This window comes from Gallinula chloropus (assembly GCF_964237585.1).
Source record: "Gallinula chloropus genome assembly, chromosome: 2".
Taxonomy (NCBI): Eukaryota; Metazoa; Chordata; class Aves; order Gruiformes; family Rallidae; genus Gallinula; species Gallinula chloropus.
The window spans coordinates 119,168,444-119,175,301 of NC_140086.1; positions in this window are offsets into that span (position 1 = coordinate 119,168,444).

Sequence of the window (6,858 nt, forward strand, 5' to 3'; positions counted from 1 at the left end):
TCCATATGTATTTTTTCACCCTTTTTTGGTGTCTAATTTGTATTTATCAACTTACTTAAAAGAGTGTTTCAATTAGGAGTAAAAACCTAATGCAAAAAATATACTCTTGAGTCTCCTCAAAATAACAAAAGGTGAAATCAACGTTTGGTATTTTCAGATAGCACTTACCGATGGGAATGCTGGATTCCCCATCAGAAGATGGAAGTAGGGGTAAAAATTGCACACCAAATGTGAATATTGTTTTAAATATCCCTTGCTTTTTCAGCTTATTGTACTAATGAGACTTATTGCTTAAGTTTTGCACAATAAAAAAAAAAATTCTTACATGTTACATTTGATTAATGTTAAGACATGATGTTGCTTTTGTAAAAACTGTGTGTAATTAAGTCCTGGAAATCAAGAGTAAATGAGAAGTTGAGTTAAACCATCCCCAATACATGAAAAACATGGTAATGGTTATTTTCAGTTGTCTCAGTGTTCTTAGGTTTTCCTGTATTTAACTGGAACTGGTACGTGTTTGTCAACAAGTAGCTGCAAGGACAGAAGGCTGGTTGTATATATAAAGCAAGTGTTTGTTGGTCAGTATTAGATACTGCTGTGAAGGTCAAGAGTGAATTCTGAATGTCCTATTGTGTGCAACATAACCTAATAAAGTTACTTTAATAAACATCACAGGAGGTGCTGAACGGGAAATGTGTGGCACATGCTGAAAAGATTTGGCAGTCAGACCTTCCGCGAGCCGTTACTGTCTGGGACTGAGCTCGGTTGCTCCGCAAGTTCTGTTTCGGTGCGATGACCAGTTGCTTAAACGTGCTGCAGTGAGTGAGCACTGGACACTGTCATGGTGCTATTTTTATTGCAGCGCTACAAAATAAGACCAGAATCACAGGCATAAAGGCACCCAAAGATCTATCCCCGTTCTAGCATCAAAATGAAGGCAGCTTGTGTCCCAGAGGCTAGGGCATAAAAGAAAAAAAGAGGAAAAATATCAAAAATATTAATAAAAAGCCAAGATTAACTGTCTAAGTCTCCAGGACACGCTCTTCTTCCTGAGGTTGTGGTGATAAAATTTTATTAAAGTAACTTAGCAATATTTTGTTTGCATGGCTGAGTTCATCTTGTTACTTATTGAACCCTGCCAGATTAGATTTTTAGTTCTGAAAAACTGATTTTTCAGAGAAGTAATTTATTGATAAGACTCTATAATAAAACATTCGCAACCGTCACAAGAAAGTCCCTGTTTGTATCTGATTGTGAAATGGAAACAGAGAATGTGGATGCGTCGGCGTTGAGCTTGGGAAAACGGGTCCAAACAAGGCAAATGCCGTCATCTGCTTTCATTGGGATTAAACCAATGCTGGCATTTCTTTTTCAAACCTTATCTTTTTAAGGTTGCTACAACTGTTCATGCTGAACTGATGCGACAGTCCCTCTCTGACACTCTCTCTCTGGTCTGTTATGGTTCCTCAAATTTGCAGCCATTCCAGGTGACGGTTATTCAGCTTTTTGACTGGGAGTAAAACAAGGCTGAACACAATAAAACCACCTGGAATTGTTGTATGGGCAGACATATTTAGGAATGCCTGTTTTGCTAGCATTCCTTAAAACGTGAGTCTCTAGAAGCTTAAGGCTAATAGTTGACTCCTGTTTAAATGGGTAATTTTGGGGGGGCTTTTTCGCGTATCCCTCATTTTGTTGGGTTCTTCTCCATGGGCTGTTAACCCATCCAGTGATATTTAAGCATGGCGGTGCACCCAAGTTGTCAGAAGGCTTCACCAGGACACTTACTTAGTAGGAAGCACAAGGGAAACTTGTCAAAGGGTGAGTGACAAATGGTGACTGGAGAGAGTCATATTTTAGTGGGACTAGTAAGATAAGAACAGGACACGGGTGTGTACAGCAGCTGCCTCCTGGTATCAGTGGCATGAGATGAAAATGGATGGAGGCTTCAGGTTTCCAGGCAGGTGATGGACAGACCAGCATGTGGGGCAGAGGACCACTAAGAGTTAGAAAGGAACGAGGCAGCTGGAAACAGCAGAATTCAGTAGAGGAATGGGAGTGGGGGAGGACGTGTGACCATTTACCTCGAGCCCCAGTTCAGCTCTGGGTGAGGAGAAAGGAAATGTGAGGGAAAGGTGCCTAGCACAGGGAGAGAGCAAGGGCGGGCATACAAGGAGAGAGAAGAACCTGGCTGATACACCTGGGGTAGGTGTGAAGTTCTGGGTGACGCAGCCCCAGGTGGATAGCATCTGTAATCCGGTGAAGTGCTAACCTGAAGTATCTCCTTGTATAATTAATTCCTCGTTGCCTCCCTAAAACACTGAATCTTTGTCTTAACGGCAGCTTTCCCTCTGGAACTAGATAGCAAGCTAGCATTTCCATCTCTGAGCTCCCTTGTCTTAGTCTGATGTGAGCCAGCTAAGGCTGCTGCACAGTAGCGCAGCTTAAGAGGCAAGGTGCCTGCTCTGCCTGCTGGAGGGAAGTCTTGCTGGAGAGCTTGGATCTGTGCTAGGTGCAGCACAGTAAAGTTTTGGTATCTCTACTTCTACTAAACCTTGTCCTCTGAATGCTGTTTGGAAAGCTGGACACTGTTGCCACGGACTGGTACTTGGATGGGAAATATTTGAAGAATGGATGTCGCCTCCAGCGCTCAGGAAATCATGAGAAATGGGATTCTCACGAGTCAAAAATGCGATGGCAAAATGTGAGGTAGGGAGGAAACCGGACTGCCTGAGGTAAGATGACAAATGGAGATGTATAACAAGACTTGTCACTAAAGGTCATTACATCTTTTACAGGAGGAATGGAGGGCCTTGGCTCTGTTCCAGTTTGCCTCATCGCGTTTTGCTCACAAGAATCACCTACCTTAAGATTTGGACCCGGTCAGTGGAACACAGAAATACGAAATACAGAAGTACTTGTCATGTCTGTTTTAAAAATAAGAAACACAAGTAGCAAGAATGTGCTGCACTGAAATTTAGACTTTTTTGGGTATGTGCATAATTTGCAATCGTAATTAGCAGCAAGATGAAAGTGGTGACAACACTGAAAGTTAGGTGTTTGCTTGTATTTTACGCTTCGCCTGTAGAGTAAAGCTAGCAAGCTGAAACAGCCGTTTTGGAAAGCGGGGTGAGGGCTGTGAGGTGGAGTGTGACCCCAAACGTACGCTGAGAAGTAGATGTGCTTTGAAAACGAACTGCTGCAAAGGCAGGATCTCCATATATTTACAGGTCTATTTCCGCACTCTTGAATTCACCTTCTTGATGTGTAAATGACTGGAGCTGTGTGTGGAGCAAGGTGAAGCTATCACTTCTTTTGCAGCTTCGTGATATTTAAATGCTTGCCTGATACCCAGCAGCCTTTCTGCTTTGACTTTATTTAAAGACATTTGCATTCACTCGGAGCTCAAACCTAAACCAGGGGCTAAGCAGCTCAGTGGATGCAAATCCCCCAGCTAGAAGGCCCCTCTGTAAAGGGGATTATTGCTCACGTTTACCCCAGGTTCGTGTTCTTCTCAGTGCCTGCCAGGAGTGAGATTGATCTCTCTTGGCTTGTCCTGCTCGATGCCTCTGTTGAACCCCACGTCGGTGGCCGGTTTTGCCTCCTGATTGGCACCAGTAGCCACTCTGATAAATACAGGGTTAAGGAAAACAACTGTTCTGCTTGGAAACTAACTCTTAACACTCCACCTGACAAGGGTGTGCAGGCAGTGGGCCACAGGGAGAAGGACCAGCTCCTGAGAGCAACGGGTTGGTGAGCCCCATCCAGCTCTGGCCTGTTTCCAGGCCTGCAGGCCTTAGGCCCTGCGCCGCGCTCATCCCAACTTGCTGCGTGACCCCAGCTCACAATTTCATTCCCTGCATCCAGCCGCCCTGAGCTGCAGGATGAAATCCTTGAGCCTCCTGGACATCTTAAATGCCTCTGTCCAAGCGATCCACCAGCAGTTAACCCACTCGCAGCTGAAGCCTTCAAGAACAGAAGAAAACTTTCTGTCAAGAAACGTTGCAGGGTAACAGTGGGTGCTGGTAAGGCACGCCCACAGACTGACTCCTACCCAGCTTTCAGCCCCTCAACATGCCTGGCATGGGGCAGGTGCCCCACTCAAGCAGCAGCTCTCCGTGGCCACAAATCCTCCCGCTTTCCCTTTTGGAGACCTCCTGTGCTTCAGCCCCCTGCTCCCGCAGGGTGCCCTCTGTTCTGCACAGGCAGGATGAGGCCATGCTGGGACACTGCATTAGCCTGTGGCAGCTTCCAGGCCAAGACAGTAGCTACCAGGAGTTCAGGTCAGGCCTTCTTCATAGAAAACAAGAATTCAGAGACACTTGTCACCAAAATGTTACATAAGCTTTTTTTTTTTTCCCTGAAATACTGGCAGATTTCAGTCAGTGTTTGGGGGACAACAACTGTTACCATGCCTATTGGCTATGGATTTGATTTCAAAAGGCATCTAAAAGTTTTGAGTTCAGTGCTAAAGGGTTAGTGAGAAGTTGTTATTTTTCTCCCAGCTAATATCTGGAAACAGATGAAAATCCAGCCAGGTGAATGAATCCAAATTCTCATTGAGTCACATCTTTAATTAATAGATGATGACAAAAGCATTTCCCCTGGTTCCTTCAACACAAGCCAGCTCCCAGCTGGGGCTCTGTGTCCCCGCCACCCCGATATCTCCATGCCTGCAGGGAGCTGCCAGGAGCAGGGAGGGAAGGGGAGGTTCTTGCCTCCCTTCTTCCATCAAATCCCACTAGAGGGGAAACTGCACTCCCAAACTGCCCCAGCACCTCCTCTGGGCTCCTAATTCTTCAGGGTGCTGCCTTGAAGGAAAGAGCTGCACTGCAATCTCTTCTGCACCTGGTGGATTGATGGTTATAGGTGAAACAGGAATTTCATCTGTTTGATTCACCCCTTTCACATGGGAAAGGGAGGGTCACAGAAGGGGTGAGTGTGGTGTGGTCCCATTTGTGCAGACCTCTGAAATACTGCACCATTTTATTTATGCTGATGTCGCTTCACAAGGCAGAAACAAAACCCATGCAGAAAGACTAGACACTGGAAAGAGGAGGGGGAGCACAAATGAACCTCCTCTGTTATTACAGACCGTCCCCAGAATGAGAATAAATGGTGATAAGAGAAAAAATAACTGCGGCGGAATTATTAAATAAGGGGCAACTTCTAAAGTGGCTCCAGTCTGGCTTCTAATTTTGTTCCCGTAATTTGATTGCGGGTTTAAATGGGACTGCTTAGACATTAGCTACTTGATCTGCAGGCAGCAGCAGGTACTCACCGCAGAAGGGAGTGCTGGGGCACGGCCACGGGCACGCTCTGCCAGGCCTGAATGGGCCCTGCCAGCATGCGAGAACCGGGGCTGTCGCTGCCCTTGGCTGCAGAGGGAGAAGCTCCCTTCATTTCAGTCAATCTGTCATGGGGAAGGTGTTGAGACAACCACCTCCCTGCTCAGCCGTGTGATGGGGATGCTTTGGGGTGAGGGGCATTGGGATCGGCAGCTGGGACCCCCCCCAGCTGGGTCTCTCGATGCAGGCTGCTCGCTCCAGGAGATGCAGCAGCCCATGGCTGGCTGCAGAAAAAGGCTGGTACAAGCGGGAGCAGATGTCGGCAGGAGATCTTGTCCTGGGCTTCCATGCGCGTGGGTGTGACGGAGAGGAGCTGGGAGAAAACAATGCTGCACAAAACACGAGCAGAGCCCGTGCCGGGGGCAGTGTCGGCCTCCTCGTGAAAATAATAAATGTCTTTTAAGAGATGGCCGCAGAAATCGGTTCAGGGCTGTAGCTTGCTTGCAGCTCCGGCCGAGCGCAAGGGCAGCTCCAGCCTCCCTTGCAGCGTGCCGCCACTGCATGTCACTGTTAGGACAGAGCGACGCGGGAAGGACAGCCTGAGGTCTGTGCAGCTCTGGTGGGGACAGGCGGGCCCCCCTGTACCCCAGGTAGGGACACCCCTGTGGAGACAGGCTGTGGAAACCCGGCACCTGAGGCCTGTCACCCCACAGGGGCAAAGCAGCTGGAAGGCTTAGCGTGCCCTGCAAACACAGGTTGTCCCCAAAGTGACGGGAACAAGCAGGCTGAGCTACATGTTTCATTAAAAGGGTGGGTATTTTCCTGAGAGATGCACCAAAGCAGCGCCTGGTGTTGGTAAATGGGGACATGGGAGAAGGATGCACTCCCCTGGCTCTTCCCAGTCAGCCCAGTCCCTCACTGGGGCAACCAGGGCTGCACCAGCTTCTGCAGACGGGAAGGGAGGGTTCACCAGACCTTACTGGTGGGTCTGGCGATGGTGGGAGCTGGGGAAAGGTGAGGCTGCTTCCCTCACCTCGGCACCCAGGACAGTAACCAGCCCATGGTGGGGACCAGAATCTGTCCCCACAGTGACTGGAGCATGGGGCTGGCCAGGATGCCGAAGGGTGCTGGGAGAAGCCCGTGATGCTGGCAGTTCACGTCACAGTCCAGGGAATTATTGCCACGGCCGAGCCCATGTGGGCGTTGTGCTGCTGGACATGGCTGCTGGGACCCGCCTTCTCAGCCTGGGTGCTGGTGGTGCCAGAAGAGGTGACGCCCCAGCCCACGCCTGTCACCCTCCCTTGTGCCTCTCCTTCCAATTAAAGGTGGGATCGTGGTGATGGATTGCACGGAGATGATGTGTCCACCCCAAAAGCGCCTGTTATGGAAACAAGGTGGTTCAAGGAGGAAATTTGAAATGTCATGGTGTGCCAAGCATCAGTCATCAGGGGACACAAGTGTAAGCAGAGGCTCTTGCTCTCTGCCTCCTTGCTCCCATGTGCATCTAATTACACCCTCCAGAAACTGGGATTTGTGCCAAGGGTAGGGAGGGCCGGGGGGAGGAGAAATA